Below are 19,365 nucleotides of genomic sequence, written 5' to 3'. Positions count from 1 at the left end.
TTCTAAGCAAAATCAGAAAAAATAGCACCAAAATAAGCCACTGATAGGATGATCAGAAGAGGAAGCCAGCCCTCATTTGAACCTGATGTGTCTGATCCGGAGTTGAGACTTGAGCACATCTGGGGTCCTGATGTGGCCGATGTGGTTATTTTCTAAATTAAATGAAAACCGCCCTTTCACAAAGAGCTGTGGTCCTCTGCTTGACGTGCAAGCAGACTACAAGGAGAAGGAGAGAACGCAGGGATGGGCTGTTACTCAGGTGTGAAGGCACCCTAACCAACCAGAGCATGGAAAACAACTGTGGTAGACCTTGCCCTTCTCCCCCATCCCCTCCGCCTTGTTAAAAACCTTTAGGTTACATTCCTAAGCCTAGCCACCAAGTCTATTCCCTTATGTAGCCACTTCCTTCCCTGAGGTTGACTACCAAGGTCCAGCTCTCGAAGTATTGAATGGGGGAAATCAAAATCCCCCATTGGCTGCCCTAACAGGCCCAGTTATAATAAACACCTCATCCTAACATGGAGTTTTCCCTTTTACTTTTATAAACTGTCACTTGCCTGTGGGTCCCATCTCTCTTCTCTCTATCCAGGGGCAGTCCTTTGTCCCACTCCAGAACAAATACCTTTTTTCCTTCTCTGTCATCCCCTTCCTCTTCTCTCTCATCTTCTATCTCCTAGTTTTGTCTCTTACTTCCTGTCCTTTATCCCTCTAAGGCAAATAAATCTCCTTAGTGCTGAGGACCTGGTCTTGGGTGTCATGTGTCAATATCAGGCACTTCAAGGTGTCCATACCCTCCAGTTCTCACACTCTCTAGGTCTTTCTCTTAGCAGTAACAGCAGGTGGTGGCTGGTAGTACACAGGGGTGCCTGGCACACACCTACGTGGCTCATAGTAAAAATGAGATGTCTGTTAGAGGCCTTGTTGCTGGAGCAAAGACAGCAGTAGCCAGGTTGTGCAAAGAATCGCCAGGAGGTCAGCTTCTATCTCAGTATGAATGTCACTGTGATAAGCATAACACGATCCTTTAATTGTTAAGATTTATTTTATAAGTGTGTGTGTGTGTGTGTGTCTGTGTGTGTGTGTGTAGATATAAATATATATGCACCTTTTTAAGTGCAGGTGGCACTTAAAGCTCAGAAGAGGATGTTGGATGCCACCCATCCTTTCTGCAGAGCTAGTTATAGGCAGTTGTAAGCAGCCTGACATGGGTGTTGGGAACCAATTTCCAGAGTAGCATATGGCCTCAACCACTAGACCATGTCTCTAGCCTTGTAATCATGAGTCTTCATCCTTGAATAGATGGATTTAGTCAATGGGGCCTTCCTATGAAACTTGTGTTCTCCTAAATCCTCAGTCACAGGGTCCGCCAAATTCCATGGTGTAAATTTTCCCACCCACCATGGCCAATAGCAACAAGATGCTACAGAACACTAAGCTGGCTCCCTCCTCTCCTGAACATTAGCCAGCTCTGGAAAACACTCGGTCATTCTTCCACCAAGACCTGTCAAAGCCAGTTGACCCTGCAGACACTCTGTAGCATTCAAGTACCCATGTTGTGCTACAGAAAGGACTAGTCTATCTGTGATTTCATTCATGTCTGGTTGATGGAATGTATCTCTCAGCACCACAGGGATTCTTGTTACTCACTGTAACAATAATCTGTAAATAGGAAAACGAATCTGTAGATCCACGTGCCTGCAAAGCACTCGAGGGCACTTTAACCTCCCCCTTTGTTATGGCTCTCAAACTTTGCTATACAATACAACATTTTAAAGGTATTGGAAAGCCAGTTTGCAAATACTGCCTACCTATTAATGAGCTACTATAATATAATACAACTCCAGATTTATAAGCTATATCTGAAATTATAAGGAGGAAGTCAGAGGGAGGGTTCTTCACCGAACTTTACCCAGAACTTTGATTCGTTGAAGTGATACCACAAAAGTTTCAAACATAAAAGCAATTCGTCTACTTGGAGCATAAGCCCACAGAAAGCAGATTCCAGGGTTCAGAATGAGCAGGTCTATGTGGATGTGCATTTCTAGAAAGTTCTCTGGCAATACTGATGCTGCCAATGTGGAAACCACACTGGCAGAACCACTTTCCTACACACGATAGGCCAGCAGTGACAAGTTAGTCATGAGCTCGGGAGGCTGTCAATGGCTTGTTCGACGGACTGAACTGTAAGGTTTAGACTCTGTGCTCAGACTGAAAGGAAATGTCCAGAAAGCAGATCAATCACTCTAGCATCACATTTGAAATGAAACTTATTTTAGGAGGTCAAGGTTATGATTGCGTCTGGGACTCCTAGCAACAGTTCTCCTCACCAGATAAAACCTGCTCAATGCTGTACAGCAAACTGCACTCTCAGCCTCCACTCCGTGTCTACAAGGGAGTTAGTGTGTGAGACTTGTGTATATTTTTGTGACACTGCCAAGGAGAAGGAGGACCAATGCAGGAGAAGTCTGCAAGTGGCAACAGGGGTCAATGTTGAGTAGTCATATTTTTTTCTTTATGATTTTACCGCTCTCTGAAACTTCCCTGTTCAGATGACAAAGTTGCTCTGTGTACAAAGGTGGTTGGTACTGAAGCCTACACCCAGGAGAGCTGCTAACAAAAGCTCCGAGCTCTGTTTTTAACAGTTGATATGGCAGGATGTGGAAGTCATTGTTTTAATATCACGTTACCTGAAAAAAGAAAGATAGGAAGAAAGAAAGAAAGAAAGAAAGAAAGAAAGAAAGAAAGAAAGAAAGAAAGAGAGAGAGAGAGATGAATGAAAGAAAGAAAGAAAGAAAGAAAGAAAGAAAGAAAGAAAGAAAGAAAGGGAGGGAGGGAGGGAGGGAGGGGTAGAGGGAGGGAGGGAGGGAGGAGGAAAGATGGAAGGAAAGAAAGAAACGATCTTAATCCAAGCTGTAGTTCTGGGATTTTTTTTTTTCCCTGACTCACACACAACACTATACTTTTATTTTCTATCTGACCTAAAAACTGTTATTTCACCCTCAGTCTTTTCTTAGCTTTTTTGTCTTTAGTGACTTTAAATTGGAATAAGATGGACCTTTTGCTTTGTGGACTTGTATGCGAGAAACCCTGACAGATGTCAGGGTTGTCTGGCAAAGGCTCAGAAGCTCAGCAGGGCACTTCACAGAGCACATACCCACATCCACTCCGCATAGGTAGAGGCCCACAGCACAGCCAGCTGCAGTAAACACGCTGTCACGGGTGTCCAGCCACAGCGTCCATTGAAGTCCAGTGCATGGCTTTGGCATGGTGTACTTCTCACGCCTTTCTTCATCCTGGCCAGGCTCACCTCAGAAGCTTGGAATTGGTTAGAGGGTTCTAGTGTTTGATATCTCTCCTGCGATGGTGGCTTTCACGTTGGTGATAACAGGATTTTTAAAAATGGTATGTATTCAGGAGACGTTAGGAGTGTTTAAACAACTAGAGGGATTAAGTGAAGAGGGTTATTCTTGGCTTAAAGCTGGTTTACAGACATTGGGCCCATATTTTTATTCTCTGCTTGATGAAAGGAAAAATGTCCTTTATAAAATAGTTTATATACAGAACTAAGGATTTTATATAACTAATATTGATGAGTTCTATTTGCTCAGACTCCCTAACCTATCAGACAATGCCGTAAGTACCCTATCAATTCCTCTAAAATGTACATATGATTATTTCTATTGCACACAAAGAGAACTACAGCATAAAAAGTTACCTGGTTGGCCGTCTGAGATCCCTGGCAGCCAGTTCTATCTACCTTCAAGTAGAAAAAAAAAATGTGTTAGGCAGGTTGGTTTTGGGGTTTTATTTGGTTTGTGTTTTTGTTTTGTTGTCTGTTCATTGTTTGTTCGCTTTTTTGCTTGATTTTGTTTTGTTTGTTTTGATTTGTCTTGTTTGCCTTGACAAAATATCTGGAAGAAACCACATTTAAAAAAAGGGCCCATGGTAGACTTGCAGGCTTTGGTGTAGAATTGACTGGATCCCTTGCTATTGGCCTGAGGTGAGATTAGATACTGTGACAGCAGGACTTGGTGGAGAAAAACTTTTTAGGTAGTAGGAGCCGGAAGGAAACAGAGGGACAGAGAGGAAGGGGTAGGGGACAGGATGTATCCTTCAAAGGTAAGCATTTCATCCTGTGAGCCACACCCCGTCCCAGGCTTCACTGCCCAGACCTCTCATCACATTCCAAACAGAGAATCAGGTCATAATGTATGCACCACAGAATTAATCCATTGACAGACAGACAGACAGACAGACAGACAGAGAGACAGACACAGAGAGAGAGAGATGATTGATCACTTCCCAGAAGCCCCTCCTCCAAATATTACCTGCACTGGAGATCAGATGCTCAATATCTGAGCATTAGGGGGAAGACTTCATTTCCAAACAAGCACTGATCTTTACTGAATTCTTTATGCTAGTTTCTCCATGTGTATCATTTTGGGGAACCCAGAGCTATTTAATTTGTCCACATCACAGAGGGAGGTTGAGAAGCTCATGCTTCCTGACCCCAATTCATTTGCTCCTTTCTGGTTTGTGACACTTATTTTTCTGTAGAGCTAGGAGGTCTGAGAAGAATCATGAGAAGAAGAGGAACCAGTTGTCATCCTGAAGGTGCTGTCTCCTAGTGGTTAGGGTGGGCTCTGGTGCCCACTGCCTGCTGAAGTCCCAGCTCTGCCGTCACCCAGCTCTGTGGCCTGACATAGGTTATCTAACTTCTCTGTGTTTCTACCTCTTTGTCTGTCAACAGAAATGACGATTGCGAAGATTTTCATAAGGAAAAAAGTCATCTTTTGATTGATGTTTGTTTCTTGCATATAAGGGGAAGGAGAGTTGATTGTCTTGATTTTCTGTTCTAACCAAATCAAAACAAGAAAATAATGAGAGGCTGACCAGATGATGTTTTCATTCTCCCTCGAATAAACCTGATGAGATTTCAGGTCACTGGGATGAGCCGAAGGTGCTGGCAAGGTACTAAGTAAAGAAACTAGGTTAAGTGGCTAATTAAAGTCTCTAGAAGTCTACTCAGAGATCAGGCCATGGTGACAGATTTCAACTCCTGGTGTCCCTCAGGCTTTGAATCTTCTAGAAACATGACTGAGAAAGAACAATCCATACCTAAGGGAAATTCTTGAGGGGAAGTAAAGTTTAAATTTAAGATATTAATCAAAATTGGAAATGATGTGTGCTACAGTATTAAGAGCTGGCTGCAGCGTCGATGTGACTCTAGTAACTGTCACACACAGGCCTAAGTGGCCCTTCAGAGCTGCACGAGCAGAGCTCTTGAAAACCATTTTGTGGGGAGATGGTAGTGGTGCCACCGATGGCCATGGGATTGGTGAGGTGGAGCATGCTCAAACCCTGAGAATCTCAGAGATCTGAGACAGAGTAGGGTTGCTCCCTCCCTGCTTCTGCGCCTGCTCTGGAGCAGGTAACCAAGCGGGCAGTCATGTAGCTCTACACCTGGACCTTCTCTCCATGCTAATGAGGCATCTCAATAGTCTTAGTCTTCAGACAATCCCTTCCTGGATATTCTCACGCCCTTCCTCCAAATTATATAATCCCTGATTCATCCTTAAAAAATTATTCATGTACGTTCATATACACTCCCAATAGAGAAATGCAAACAAGTTGAAATTATCTCAGAGAGCTGGTTCACTAAAGATCGCAGAGGGGAAGGAAGGCCTTGGCCTAAAGGAGCCATTAACACTAAGACTCCCGAAGAAGGCTATCTCTCTTCTCCCGCCCCTCAGGCAGTCTGTACTCCCAGCAGGATGAGATCCTGCTTGTCCCATTCTCCCTCCCCGCTCCCTCCTCCCCCCTCCCCCCTCCCCCCTTCCCCCCTCCCCTCCTCCCCTCGTGGCTGCAGTTCAGCAGCGCTCTGACGCCCCAAAAGGGAGACCTGGCCTGAGAACCTAGGTCCTGGAATTTGCCCTATCCTCCCAGAGCCAGAGTACCGGTTTCCTGCAGAACCACAAGAGGAGATGCAGAACAGGAGACCACACTGTGGAACTTTGTGAATTCAGGACACCACTTTGATGGTGCTGAAAATGATTTTGGTGGTGGTGGTGGTGGTTTGTTTTAAATGTAGCAAGTTAAGGGAAGGACTCAATGGTAAAGTTTTGTGTGTACAGGCATGAGGGCCTGAGTTATCCCAGCACCCATGGGTATCCAAGTTTGATTTCCAGCACTATGTCAAGCATCTCATAACCGCCTGTATCTCCGCTTCCAAAGTATCTAATACCATTTTCTGGCCTCTGTGGTTACTTACACACTTGTGACCTACATGCCTACAGACACAAAGGCACATAGACATAAATAAAAATAAAACTTGTTTTTAAAGTCTGTATAAGAGAAAAATATATGATAATGTCATGTCAGCTGGCTTGGATTCACTTGACATGATGCTTCCCAGGTCCATTCACTTGCCACAAGCAACATAATAGTGACTAAATAAAATTGTATATGAATACATAAATATATATGTCTGTATATGTGTATATATATATTTATATATAAAAAATTTTCTCGTTCTTTTTCCCTTCATTTCTCTCCTAAATTCTTGTTCTAACCTCTGTGACAACACAGCAAAAGCCTATTTAATTTGATTCTTTAGCTCTGACCAACAGACTTGTCTAGATAGCAGAATTCAAGTTTCCCTTTTGCCCTTGTCGGTCCTCTGAGACGCGGGAATGGTCCATTGAATCCATGGGTCAAGAGTATCTAATCTGGCTCACAGGAGGAGGAACCCAGGGTGGGGAGGAGGTAAGAATGTGGGCCATCCTTGCTGACACTGTGTTGACCTCTCCCCCCAGGAGGTGCAATCACAAGCCTATTGTATTACTTCAAAGGAGAAAGCTAGGGACACGGATGTTGTTCTACCAGCAAAGGCAGCCAAGACCCTTCCTCACCCCTGTGATCTTTCCTCTCCTACCTCAAACTTTAGAAGTTTTATCTGTAAACTCCCTCCCTTCCCAAGCAAGGATTGCTAACAAAGATGAGGCAGTTCATTGGCCCACATGGTCATGCTGGAAACATTCAGAGAAAGGTGACCACAGCTAGACACACATTCTTCTCTTCCCTGAGGATATAGAGACACCTTTTAAGGAAATTAGCCTGTCCTTTCTTTATAGAAAGGCTCTGTGGCTTCAAAATAATTTAGCAATCTCTACACAGCATGGTCGATCCCCATGGGATAGATAAGATAATTTTTTTAATCCCCATTTTGCAAACATAGAAATTGAGGTACCAAGTAGCCCAACTGCTTGGTCTGTCAGAGCAGGGTGCCAATCCAAGCCATCTGGACTCTCAGCTTGGGACCAGGGCACTCGCAATATGTCCTCACACTTCAGAGGGATTTTTTTTTAAGTGTTTCCCCTGCAGTAGTTCATCCTTTCCAGGAGGACAGCGTCTTGTCCCTGCACCAATGGATCCCAGAAGCCTTAGTAACAGAATAAACATTTGTGGAATGAATAAACAAGAATCCTGGGTTAGCTACTCTCAGCAGAAATAACTGCTTCCCCATCAAGCTCCTTTCTCCTGCTTGAGTTCAAGACTACTTCCCTTCAGGTAAGAAGAAGAGGAAGGGCTTGGGTGTGTCCTCAGAGCAGAGGTATACTATTGCCAGTCTGTTCCAGGCCTATAGAGAGCATTCTAGTTAAATGGGACCCCTTTAAGGTTCTGTCAGAGAGTTCCAGGGCTTCTAGACAAACCCCAGTGAGCAATGGAGACTTTTTTCTTCATTCTGCTGTTCCTTGTTATTTCCTGTATACATAACCCCTTCCAGGATCTCATGGTGGACAAGGGACAGAGTGCTTTAGGTGTTCTATATGTGAGTCAACATACTATTACTTAAGACACTTTAAATACTGCCCTCTGCACAGCTCAAACACAATTCTTCAATTAGTTTGGTTTTTGTTGTTGTTGTTGTTGTTGTTGTTGTTGTTTTTGTTCATTTGGTTGGTTGGTGTTTGTTTGTTTGTTTGTTTAAGACAGAGTGACTCATATAGCCTTGGCAGACCTAGAACTCCCTCTAAAGAACAGGCTGGCCTTGAACTCACAGATCTGTCTGCCTCTGCCTCCCAAATGCTGGGATTAAAGGCATGTGCCACCACCAACTGCCTGTCTTTAGTTTGTGTGTGTGTTTGTGTGTGTGTTTGTGTGTGTTTGTGTGTGTGTTTGTGTGTGTGTTTGTGTGTGGGTTTGTTTGTATATGTTTGTGTCTGTGGGTTTGTGTGTGTGTCTGTGTGTGTGTGTGTTTGTGTGTGTATGTTTGTGTGTGTGTGTGTGTGTGTGTGTGTACACAAGTACTCATGATACCATTCCTCACTACCCTTACCACTTAACTTTTCCTACAACATTTATCTCCACTTGAAACATCATATTTTTTACATTTTACGTTATCTATAAGCTCTCCCCCACTGCTCTTGTGCGTGTGCCACAAGGACAAGGACGAGAACAGGCTTTGTCCTGCTATCCGTTACTCCATATTGTGCAGAAAAGCAGCTGTGCTGTGTCTTGCCCAGCGTGACTCCATTATATAAAGTAACACTCGGTTCTATTTTGAGTGCATGTGCCGAGTGATAATACATGTAAATATCTACCATCCGCCTAGCACGTGCTCTGACACAGGCTGATAAATAGCTTACTTACGCAGAGCAAATTACCATTTACGAACTTAGAGATTAAATCATACATCCATGGACACATGGACATGATAAAATTATACTAAAGAAACTAGATCTGTTGTGTTATCTGTCTGCTATTTATTGCTGTGGCAAGGGACTCAACAGAAACACCTGAGGAGGGGAAAGAGTTCTTCCAGCTCACTGCTTCAGAGGTCTCCAGAACATCATGTGGGAAGACTTAGGGTCAGAAGCAGATAAGTCCCTGATGGTGCGAGCATGTGCTGGTTTACTTCATGACTGACAAGAAACCTGAGAGCTGAGGCCAGAACTTGAGGTGGATGTGACCTTCAAAAGCTCAGCCCATGTGACCTACATCACAAAGACTACACAGACTCTCAAACAGTACCACCAACTCGGGAGCCAGCATTCAAACATATGAGCTTGTGTGGGGGAGGGGGGTATTTTGCTTCCAACCAAATCAGATCAGCGGATGACAAAAACCCCATCATATAAAAGGAAGGAAAACAAAACACTAGGACAAGGTGATGTCATCAGGACCTACAATTGACAGATGTCGAACAGATGTCAAGCTCTGTCCCCAGGGATTCGACCCAACATCATTCCCCCAGCTGAAAATGGCCAAGTGCAATGTCTTATCTGAACCACTGGGCCTTGAGCTAGCTAGGTGCTTTGAGGCAACTCCGGGCTTTAAACCTGCACTGTACCTCACCCAATTGCTTTGGCAATCCTGTCCCAGAACAAGTTGTGTTCATGATCTGGATTCTGATTTAAGCCTCTATAGTTGACTCTTGGAAACTCTTTGTCTCGATCTCCAGGAAGGCCCCTTTGAACCTCACTGCAGCTTTAACCCTGTCTTAGCCTTTCTGCTACTTAGCTGTCTGTCACTGTGTGATGTAGAACAAGTTCTGAGTTCATTCAAAATGGAATTAAAGCGACCATCATTAGACAGCAGTCATGAGTGCCAGGTGAAATAAGAATCGGGCAACTTAAAGCCAGCAAATGATACAGCTTGAAGTTACTGTCATTTGATAAATTCAACCATTATAGAGAGACACACATGTCCATCGACATTATGATATTCACAAGAGGCCGTACTTTTACTCTGTTTTCTTCAAACTGTATAGGAAGCCTTAAAGCAGCTCGTTTTACCACTGCCATTCCACAAAGCACAGGCTTTGCTTAGCATGTGTGTAAATTTATACAATTTACTTCATTGAATTACTTGAGTTCTGTTTTAGTTTACTTCGGTGTTGCTGTGATAAACACTGACTCAAAGCAACTTGGAAGAGGAAAGGATTGTTGGACGTATAAGATACAGTCCATCTTCCAGGGATGTCAAGGCAGGAACCTAAGAGCAGGAACAGAAGCAGACACCATAGAGAGATGCTGCTTGTTGGCTTGCTTCCTGACTTGCTCAACCTGCCTTCGTATATAGGCCAAGTCCACCTTCCTGGGTGGCACTGCTTACGTGGGCTGGAGAAGTGCTCCACAGACATGCCCACAAGCTAATCTGATGGAGGCAGTTTCTCACTTGCGACTGCTTCCTCCCACGTATGTCTAGGTTGATGCTAACTTGACAAAAGCTAACCAGCATGGATTATAAAGCTGTGAATTTTTTTTTTTTTTTAATAATAGGAACGTTTTGGTTCTCCTACATTAAAACAATACAGATCACATAAATGTTGGTGATCCCATGAGACTAAGGTGGGTCTGGAGAATGCTTCTCTCCTAGGGTCATTGTTGCTATTGTGACCTGACATGAGAGATATCACTCCCATACTCACAGTGATGCTTGTGTTACCAGGCATACTGCCACCAGTCACATCAGGCAATAGCACATAATTCTGTATGGTGGGTAGTACTTGATAATGATAAAAAATAACAATGTATTTGCTTGTATGTTTCTATACTGTGCTATTTTATACCTCTTCTCTTCTTACTAAAATAAACGCAAGGTAAGTCAGTATCCCTTGTAACACAGGCAGGAGACCAGCACGATCAGTGGCTGCTGTGTCTCTTGATGGTGACAAAGGCCACACTGAGTCTCTGACCCATGCCATTTAAATTTGTCTAAGTTCATCCCCAAGATGGTCACACAATGACTAAGTCACTTAGTGACACCTTTCTCAGAGCATATCTCTGACATTAATAATTACATTTTCACTTCACTTTGTTTCAAATTGCATTGACCGAGGTCCAGAAAGGCTTCTTTTTGAGGCAGCCATCAGCTTGCCTCTGTTTCCATGTTCACTGAAACATATCAATCTGCTGCGTTTGACATCTGATCCATGCATAGTGAGATGTGCCCCACATTCAGGACAGAGTGTCTTGTGTGGGGGAAGGGTTAAAGGAGGTTTGGAACTGGCTTGCCGATGATCTCGTTTCACAGAGCCAAGAGCAAGGTCACTTCCTGGAATTTGCTTTTGGACTTCATCATACAGATCAAATGAGGCGAAGGTTTTCCGGGACAAAGAGGTGAAAAATGGTAGGGCTAGACTCCCTGAATGACTGGCCAGCTCAGATCATAGCAAAAGCCTTTTATCAACTGGGCCTTGTCAGAGGCTAAGCCACATCATTTAGGTTTGTATAAGTTCATTCCAAGATGATCACACAATGGCTCTCCCAACTATCATTCCTCACCCCCCCCCCTTACACTTTCCTTCTAAAATATTAGAGTGGAATGGCCCCTTCCTTCTAACAGGGAATTTATAGTTCAGAACAATGAAGCCGTTCAGCATCTCTGACTCTATAAACAGTTTCAAATATTAGAAGTATTAGTCTGTGGCGGCTGGAGGTCCTGAGGAAAAGAGACCTAGGAGTGTCTCTGGCCGCTAAGAGTTAGAAGTTCTTGTGTCTCCTATTATTCACAGTATCAAGAAAACGGAAGTGGCCTAGATGTCAATCAAGAAGAATGAAAAATGAAACTGCGGTATATGAATATAGTGGAATTTTACTCAGCTTAAAGAAAAATAAAATTACAAAATGTCTAGGAGAATGGATAGACCTGGAAAGCAAGATATTAAGTTAGGTGACCCAGACTCAGAAAGATGCAAGTCACTTGTTCTCTCTCATACACATATTCTAACTTTTAATATCTGTGTGTGTGTGTGAATGAGGAGGGAGCCTGAGAAGGGATACAGGCTGCGACACTAGATAGGAGGCCCTGAGAGAAAAACAGGACATGGAAGATATCACAAGAAAGTGACAGGGGAAGGACAGGGACACATAGCACATGAAAAAGGGAAGAAGACTGCTGGGAGAGGCACAAAAACAGTGAAGGGATGGGGAAGAAGAAAGAGAAACACAACAATAACAACAACAACTCTGCCTGAAAAGCAACACAATGAAATATAATGGTTTATATGCTCATAAAAAATAAACTAAAAATAAAGTCTGATGTCTTTTGGGCCAAGCTAAGTTTGACTTCTCTTGGTCTGTGATGGGGAAGCCTGAGGATGCGATAGCCCTCCGAGTGTGAACCATCATTACATGCTCACCAAAGTCAACCTCCATGTGAGGGGAAAGCTTGAACTAGGGCATAGCTGTTAAGAATCGTGAGACACTTTGCTTCTCTCTGTGTGATGTGTTTATAAAAAGATAAAGAGATATATAATATGTTCTGTGAGTGTGTGGAGAGGTATGGGGAAGGAGATGTCTCAGTGGGCCCATGCTGAAGCATCCCTTCCCCTGAGGGATTAGCCACATGATGGTATAGTATAGAATAGAATTTATTCAAAGCATGAGGAGGGGTGTTAAGAAGGCAGTAGAGGCAAAGAGAGAGGGAGAGGGAGAGGGAGGGGGAGGGGGAAAGGAGGGGAGGGGGAGGGGGAGGGAGAGGGAGAGGGGGAGGGAGAGGGAGAGGGGGAGGGAGAGGGAGAGGGAGAGGGAGAGGGAGAGGGAGAGGGAGAGGGAGAGGGAGAGGGAGAGGGAGAGGGAGAGGGAGAGGGAGAGGGAGAGGGAGAGGGAGAGGGAGAGGGAGAGGGAGAGGGAGAGGGAGAGGGAGAGGGAGAGGGAGAGAAGGAAGAGGAGGAAGAGGAGGAGGAGGAGAGAGAGAGAAGGAGAAGGAGGAGAAGGAGGAGAAGGAGAAGAAGGAGAAGGAAGGAGAAGGAGAGAGGAAAGAGGAGGAGGAAGAGGAGGAGGAGGGAGAAGGAGAAGGAGAAGGAGAAGGAGAAGGAGAAGGAGAAGGAGAAGGAGAAGGAAGGAGAAGGAGAGAGGAGAGAGGAGGAGGAGGAGGAGGAGGAGGAGGAGGAGGAGGAGGAGGAGGAGGAGGAGGAGGGAGAAGGAGAAGGAGAAGGAGAAGGAGAAGGAGAAGGAGAAGGAGAAGGAGAAGGAGAAGGAGAAGGAGAAGGAAGGAGAAGGAGAGAGGAGGAGGAAGAGGAGGAGGAGGGAGAAGAAGGAGAAGTAAGGAGAAGGAGAGAGGAGAGAGGAGAGAGGAGGGAGGAGGAGGAGGGAGAAGGAGAAGGAGAAGGAGAAGGAGAGAGGAGGAGGAAGAGGAGGAGGAGGGAGAAGGAGAAGGAGAAGGAGAAGGAGAAGGAGAAGGAGAAGGAGAAGGAGAAGGAGAAGGAGAAGGAGAAGGAGAAGGAGAAGGAGAAGGAGAAGAGAAGTAGAAGGAGAAGAGAAGTAGAGTCTGGCCCTGACCACGTGGAGAGAGGGGGAAGGGAAGGGGGAAGGGGCAAGTGGACAGAGGTATCAAGAGAGCAAGAATAGGAAAGAGCAAGAGAGCCAGGAGGGGGCAAACAACCCCTTTTATAGTGGGCCAGGCCTACCTGATTGTTGCCAGGTAACTGTGGGGGTGGAGTTTAGACAGAATGCTAACACTGAGACTTGCACTACATGAGGCCAGAACAAGAAAGCAGCCACCTGCAAGACACACAGACCCACGCCAGAAGGTGACCACACTGATACTCTGATCTCCAAGTGCAAGCGTCTACATATACCAAGAAGGAACACTTGCTATCTGATCTACCCACATCTATTATGTTAAAACTGACCAGCAGTGTTTACTTTAGAAGGAACAGCTAGGGAGTCTCTCTCTCTTTTAGCCTCACCAGCTACAGTCCTAGGCTCCAGGCACAGAAGGACTTGCTAAGTAGCTGAACTGACAGTCCTGGGCATAGGTCCTGAGAGGAGACAAGTAAAGCCGTTTGAAATGAAGGACACTCACCATCACCTTCTTGACCTCCTTTCTCAGTATGTATAATTTGGACTTAAATTCTGATCTCCTTTCTCTAGGCTTTTTTTTTTTTTTTTTTAAATCTGCCTATAACATTTTCCTTGCAAAAGTAAAATGAAGGCGTGAGGGAACAATGTATATAAAGCTGTCAACACAACTTGGCACATAGTGAGGACAAAAACAGTTAACTGTTACAGTTAAATTCTAGTGATATTTAGTGACAAATTGCATGACCTGTTCCAAATTAGTGTCCATCCCCCAAAACAGTTTCACCTACTCTTTTCCCACTGCCCTTTTCCAACTAACCTTGACCCACATTTCCGATCTGACTTGCGTCTTGCATGACATTTCCTTCTAGAAACTCAATTCTAGATGAGGGTATTTGTGACACTAGTCTATTTTGCCAGGTGTCCTTTCTCATTGACTGCTGGGACTTTCTTCTTTCTTTAGTCTACAGGAAACCCTAAAGCACATTAGCCCCAAACCTCCCAAAATGCAGAGACTGAATGGTCTGAGGGCATCCTAGAAGTGACCCTAGTGTCTAGCCTTCATTATTACAGGCGTGAGTGATTTGAGTAACTAAACCAATGTCTATTGAATCCTGGTACTTGTGCTTATAAATCCCAACTGTCATTTCTCACCCCTTACATTCTCCTTCTAAAATATCGGGAGAACTAGTTGATGCTGTATACACATCAAGAAGCCAGTGGTCACCAGGAATATTTGTTAAGCTTATGTCAGCACAGTTTGTTTCCTTTGTACCTTAAAGAGATCCTGGGAATGATGACATACAGGGACAAATGTGCAATGAGAGCGTCCTGTGCCAGCATGGGTGGGTGAGAAGGCTGTGACTCCGAGCTGCCCCCTGGAGCGCTCCAGGATGTTGTGACCAGCAAGCTTCCTCAAGGGTGGGGATTTTTCTTCACTGACTTAGTCATATCTCAATATGACCAAATGCCTACCTTAGACTGTGGGGAAAGATTTTTTTCTAAAAATATGTGTAACTTTGTGCCGACAACCAGCATATGTTCTGCTCTTTCCTCTTTCTCTGTAGTTAGTGGATTCCTTTCCCACTCTTAGAATATATTCGTTTTAACCAGACATGGTAGCCCATGTCTATAACCCTAGCACTTGTGAAGTTTGAGGCAAGCAGATTGCTATGAGTTCAAGGCCAGCCTGAGTTATAGAATGAGTTTCAGGCCATGCTGTTCTACAGAGTGAGACTTTGTCTGAATATATATATATATATATATATATATATATATATATATATATGTGTGTGTGTGTGTGTGTGTGTGTGTGTGTGTGTGTGTGTGTGTGTGTGCATACTATTTTTCTACTTAGAACTGTAACAACAAGATACCAAATAAATCACCTGGCTAGCTACCCTCTGAAAAACAATTTTATTATGAAATCAGTCTACAAGCTCCTTGAAAAATAGCCCCCTTTACCTACACAAAAAAGTTACTCTGAAATCTTGCCTCGTAGTATTTAGTTAACACTATAGGAACAATGGTATACATGTGAATATATACATATATGAATATATATGTAATATATATGAATATACATATATATGTATATATGCATATACATATACTACATATATATATGCATGTTATATATACATATATTAAATTTGACAATCTAAAATCATACAGAAATAAAGCTCTGACAATTTAAGAAATATATTTTTTTTTCATGGAAAATAGTCTAGCAACATTAACAGCAGACTAAATGCATAAACTTAATTTAGGTCAAAAACTTATTAAGTCTTGGGTCACCCATCTATAAAAAGAGGACAATCACTTACCTGACATAAAACAACTCAGTGCAGTTCATAATTAATAAAGGTTAGCTATTACTATAATTACCATTGCCCTAATCATCACTAAAAGCCTGTAGCACAAAGGACCCACCCTAACCACAGAAGTTCCTTAGCATCTACCCGACAGTATGGGAGGAACTTGCAGAAGAAGTCTTGACTTTTCAACTTAATAGAACCTTGTCCATGGTCGAATTCTAAATGATGATGCTATTCATGGTCCATTAGTCCACAGTGCGGAATCTGCTTAGCTATACAATGTTTAGGGGGGGAAAGTCTGTGTGTAAGAATCTTATAATCAATCTTCAGTCGCTGAATTAAAAATAGCTCCCCAGATTGTGAGAGCTTGGTTCCTGTATGATTTTAGATCAACAAATTTAATTCTACAAACATTACTAGGTGATGAAGGCTGGCTCTAAGCCCTCAACCATCATGTTCTTGCAAAAAACATTTTGAGTTCTGTGTCGAAGCTGTGGCCACGTGAAGCCACTTCATTGGCTAGACCTTTTTGGTTGACTGTAGCCAACAGAAATTCCTAGACATCCAGGCTCCCAAGACACCGTATATGTCTATGCTAGAAAGAACTGTGCTATGTTCTGAGTTCTTTAGGAGAAAAACAATGAATAAGAAACTGTGAAATAAGCCGGGCAGTGGTGGCGCAAGCCTTTAATCCCAGCACTTGGGAGGCAGAGGCAGGCGGATTTCTGAGTTCGAGGCCAGCCTGGGCTACAGAGTGAGTTCCAGGACAGCCAGGGCTACACAGAGAAACCCTGTCTCGAAAAACAAAAAAAAAACAAACCAAAAAAAACAAAAACAAACAAAAAAAAAAAAAACAAGACAAAAAAAAAAAAAGAAAAAAAGAAACTGTGAAATATTTGACCCCATGCCCTGATTATCCTACAAACCAAACAGTTGCTCAAGCATGGCACAAGCACCTCTTGAGAAAATCCATCCTCTCTACCTCCTATCTCCCTTGTCTTCCAAACATGAATTCTCTCTCTCTGAGGCCCAGACCAGTGTGGCTCCTGTATAACTCTACATCTGGCATCACTTTCTCCTTTCTTATTTCTCTTAAGCCTTTCAGTAAACTCTTCTGTTTTAAAACTTACTGCGGTTAGATGTTTTCCAGGTCTTAAACTCCAGACCAATGCTATTCAGATAAATATTTACCCTGATTCACCAACACTGCTTTGTATTTCCTAGAGGCTAGCACAGTGCTGGGCACTGGTAAGAAATGGTTGTCCTTACTTATTACCAGCAGACCCCTTTTGGGGTTCAGTCCTAGGCACTATCAAGAAATAGAATTGTCTTTGAGGCACTTTCTGTACTCCGTCTTTCTCAAAGTATTTACACTTCCCAAGACTCTTCCTGACCTTCAACCAGCTAATTCCAATAAGATGTTCAGAATAAAGCAACCACACTGAACTTCTCATCATTCCTCATCTGAGCTGAGTCTTCCCACAGCTTTGGTGATGTGCTCTGCACAGAGCTCCCTCCAACAGTAGACATCCAGGCAGGGGCTTCTGACTGCTTTGGTAAGGCCTTTAGTGTCCCAGCATCGTGCACCATTGGCCACTTTGTGTAGGTTAAACTTCTACAGTTGTTGGGCTTTTTTCTTTTGTTTGTTTGTTTTTTGTTTTCAGAATCAAAGCTAAAGACTCCTATTTAGACCCCAGCTCGATACAAACCAATATCAAGCAGAACCAGGATCAACAACTGGTCAGACTCAGTTCCAATTAGCCTGGGATCCTTTTGCTCCCCCTCCCCAGCCCCCATAAATCCAGTATTTTTCCTGAGTGACACATGGAGTGCAGAGGTGAGGGGTGGAAATCCCCTGAAAATGATCGTCTTCCATTTCTTTCTCTTTGGTCAAAGTCTCAGATGGTGTTTAGTACTATCGTGCAAGACAGCAGATGTGTCACAAGATCAATAAAGCCTAATAAAGGCGAAACTTTCCTTCAGGTCAAGAGAATGGACTCTTTGACAAAAGTATTCCAGGTGAGCAGATCAATCACCTGGCTAAGGGAACAACCCCCCCCCCCCCAAAGAAGCCCTAATAAAAAGATAGGAGGAAAAATTATCCCTTTAAAAGATAACACACTCTTCTTCCCAGAATTCCAGCCCTTTGTACAGACAAGAGATTGCCTACCTTTTACTGCCTGGCAGAAAGGCATGATTTATCCTTCCTCTTCTCTTTCTCTCAGATGCTGGCCAGAGACTAAGTATGCCTTGCTGATTCTTTGTGCTTTTTTGCTCTTTCTCTAAGTCTGTCCCATCATGTGGCTGCTTATCCACTTCTATGCCTGCTTTGCTCAAATGGTGTATCTTCCCCTCTTCTATCTCTGTCTTGCAGGTGACTGCCAACTTTTACAGCTTGCTTGCCCTGGTTAAAAAACAAAACAAAACAAAAAAAAAACCCTAAACAACAACACAACCTCTGAAAAAATGCCATCTAGTTCTCATTTGAGTCTGTTCTGAAATTACATTATTAACGAGACTAAGAACCCCAAGGGAGACCCTGGTTTCCTAGTAACATATTGTAACCTATCTAGGACTCCCCGAAATTTCTAGTAACAAAGACACACATGACAATCCTAAATATGAGATGGCTCGGGAATTAGGAGAACTTCAGAGAACCCAGAGTTGTTTTCAATACACACAGGGTGGCTCACAACCATCTGTAACTGCAGTTTCAGGAAATCAGGTGCCCTGTTATTGCTTCCACAGGTACCAGATGCCCACATGGTGCAGGCATACCCATAAAATAAAAATTATAAATCTTTAAAAACAAACCTTAATTATCTGCCTTTGAGTTAATGGTTAGATGTTTGCCTAACTCTGGGCTCCCTCTCATTCTAGAACTCTCAGGCTGGGAAGCAGGTGGTGACCAGGAACTATGTTCCTAGCCTGCCTCATGTCTTGGAGACTAGAGCTTAGCACAGACTGTGGGAAGGGATGCCGCATCCTCATCAGCTTGGTAAGACTCTGTGTGTGCGTTCATCCCACGCCCTCTCAGTCGGCCATCTTGATACAGCTGACCATAAGGACCACCCCTGCTACATGTGGAAGGCGCATGGATCCTGGACCTCTGCATCACTCTTGGAAGTGTTTTATCATACGTTAGGAATGCCTCGTTTTCATACTTGATGTGAGTGAGAAATGAACTTACCCCATGCATAAGCCATTCCATCTGGCTGGTCTGTTTTCTAGCATCATCCTTTCTAAAAGATTACTTCCACTTTAAGCCAGGACACGTTCCTGTCACTAATGTACAGGATTAAGTTCTGATCCTGAAAAACAAACGTTCCAAATGTCATTTAATAATTGTAAAAAGAAATGATTTTTCATATGATAAAGGAGTACTTATTTTTAATACAAAACCCACTCTGCCTTTCCTAGAGAGTCATCCATTGGGTTTCAAATGTGCAGTCAGGCCCATAATTATTTTTAACCCACAACTTATTCTGAATCTTTGTTTGATTATTTACCATTGTCATCTCTTACTGTTAATAAGTACTCTTGATAGTGGCAATTCTAATACATAGGTCTCAAAATTCCTTAATATTTTTTCTTTTTATATTTACATATTTATTTTATGTACACGTGTTTACCTACATGAGTTTATTCATACCCCATGCATGCAGGAGTCTGGGGAGGACATCATATGCTTTCAGGAGCTTGGGGAGGACATCATATGCTTTAGGAGCCTGGGGAGGACA

At 43.4% G+C, this 19,365-nt stretch overlaps 1 long non-coding RNA gene across 1 annotated transcript; it reads right to left on the bottom strand.

The window, feature by feature from the left end:
* Positions 1 to 3,138: 3,138 nt before the first annotated feature.
* On the bottom strand, positions 3,139 to 18,934 carry LOC117724024 (uncharacterized). The gene is made up of 4 exons (XR_004608755.2): positions 18,816 to 18,934; positions 17,796 to 18,029; positions 3,716 to 3,757; positions 3,139 to 3,315 (listed from the first exon to the last, which is right to left on the bottom strand). It is a non-coding gene; the product is annotated as an uncharacterized LOC117724024 (long non-coding RNA).
* Positions 18,935 to 19,365: the final 431 nt, after the last annotated feature.

This window comes from Arvicanthis niloticus, chromosome 19, assembly GCF_011762505.2.
Source record: "Arvicanthis niloticus isolate mArvNil1 chromosome 19, mArvNil1.pat.X, whole genome shotgun sequence".
In the NCBI taxonomy this organism is placed as follows: Eukaryota; Metazoa; Chordata; class Mammalia; order Rodentia; family Muridae; genus Arvicanthis; species Arvicanthis niloticus.
The sequence above is the reverse complement of the archived record's forward strand: the minus strand, read 5'-3'. Positions and strand labels throughout refer to the sequence as shown.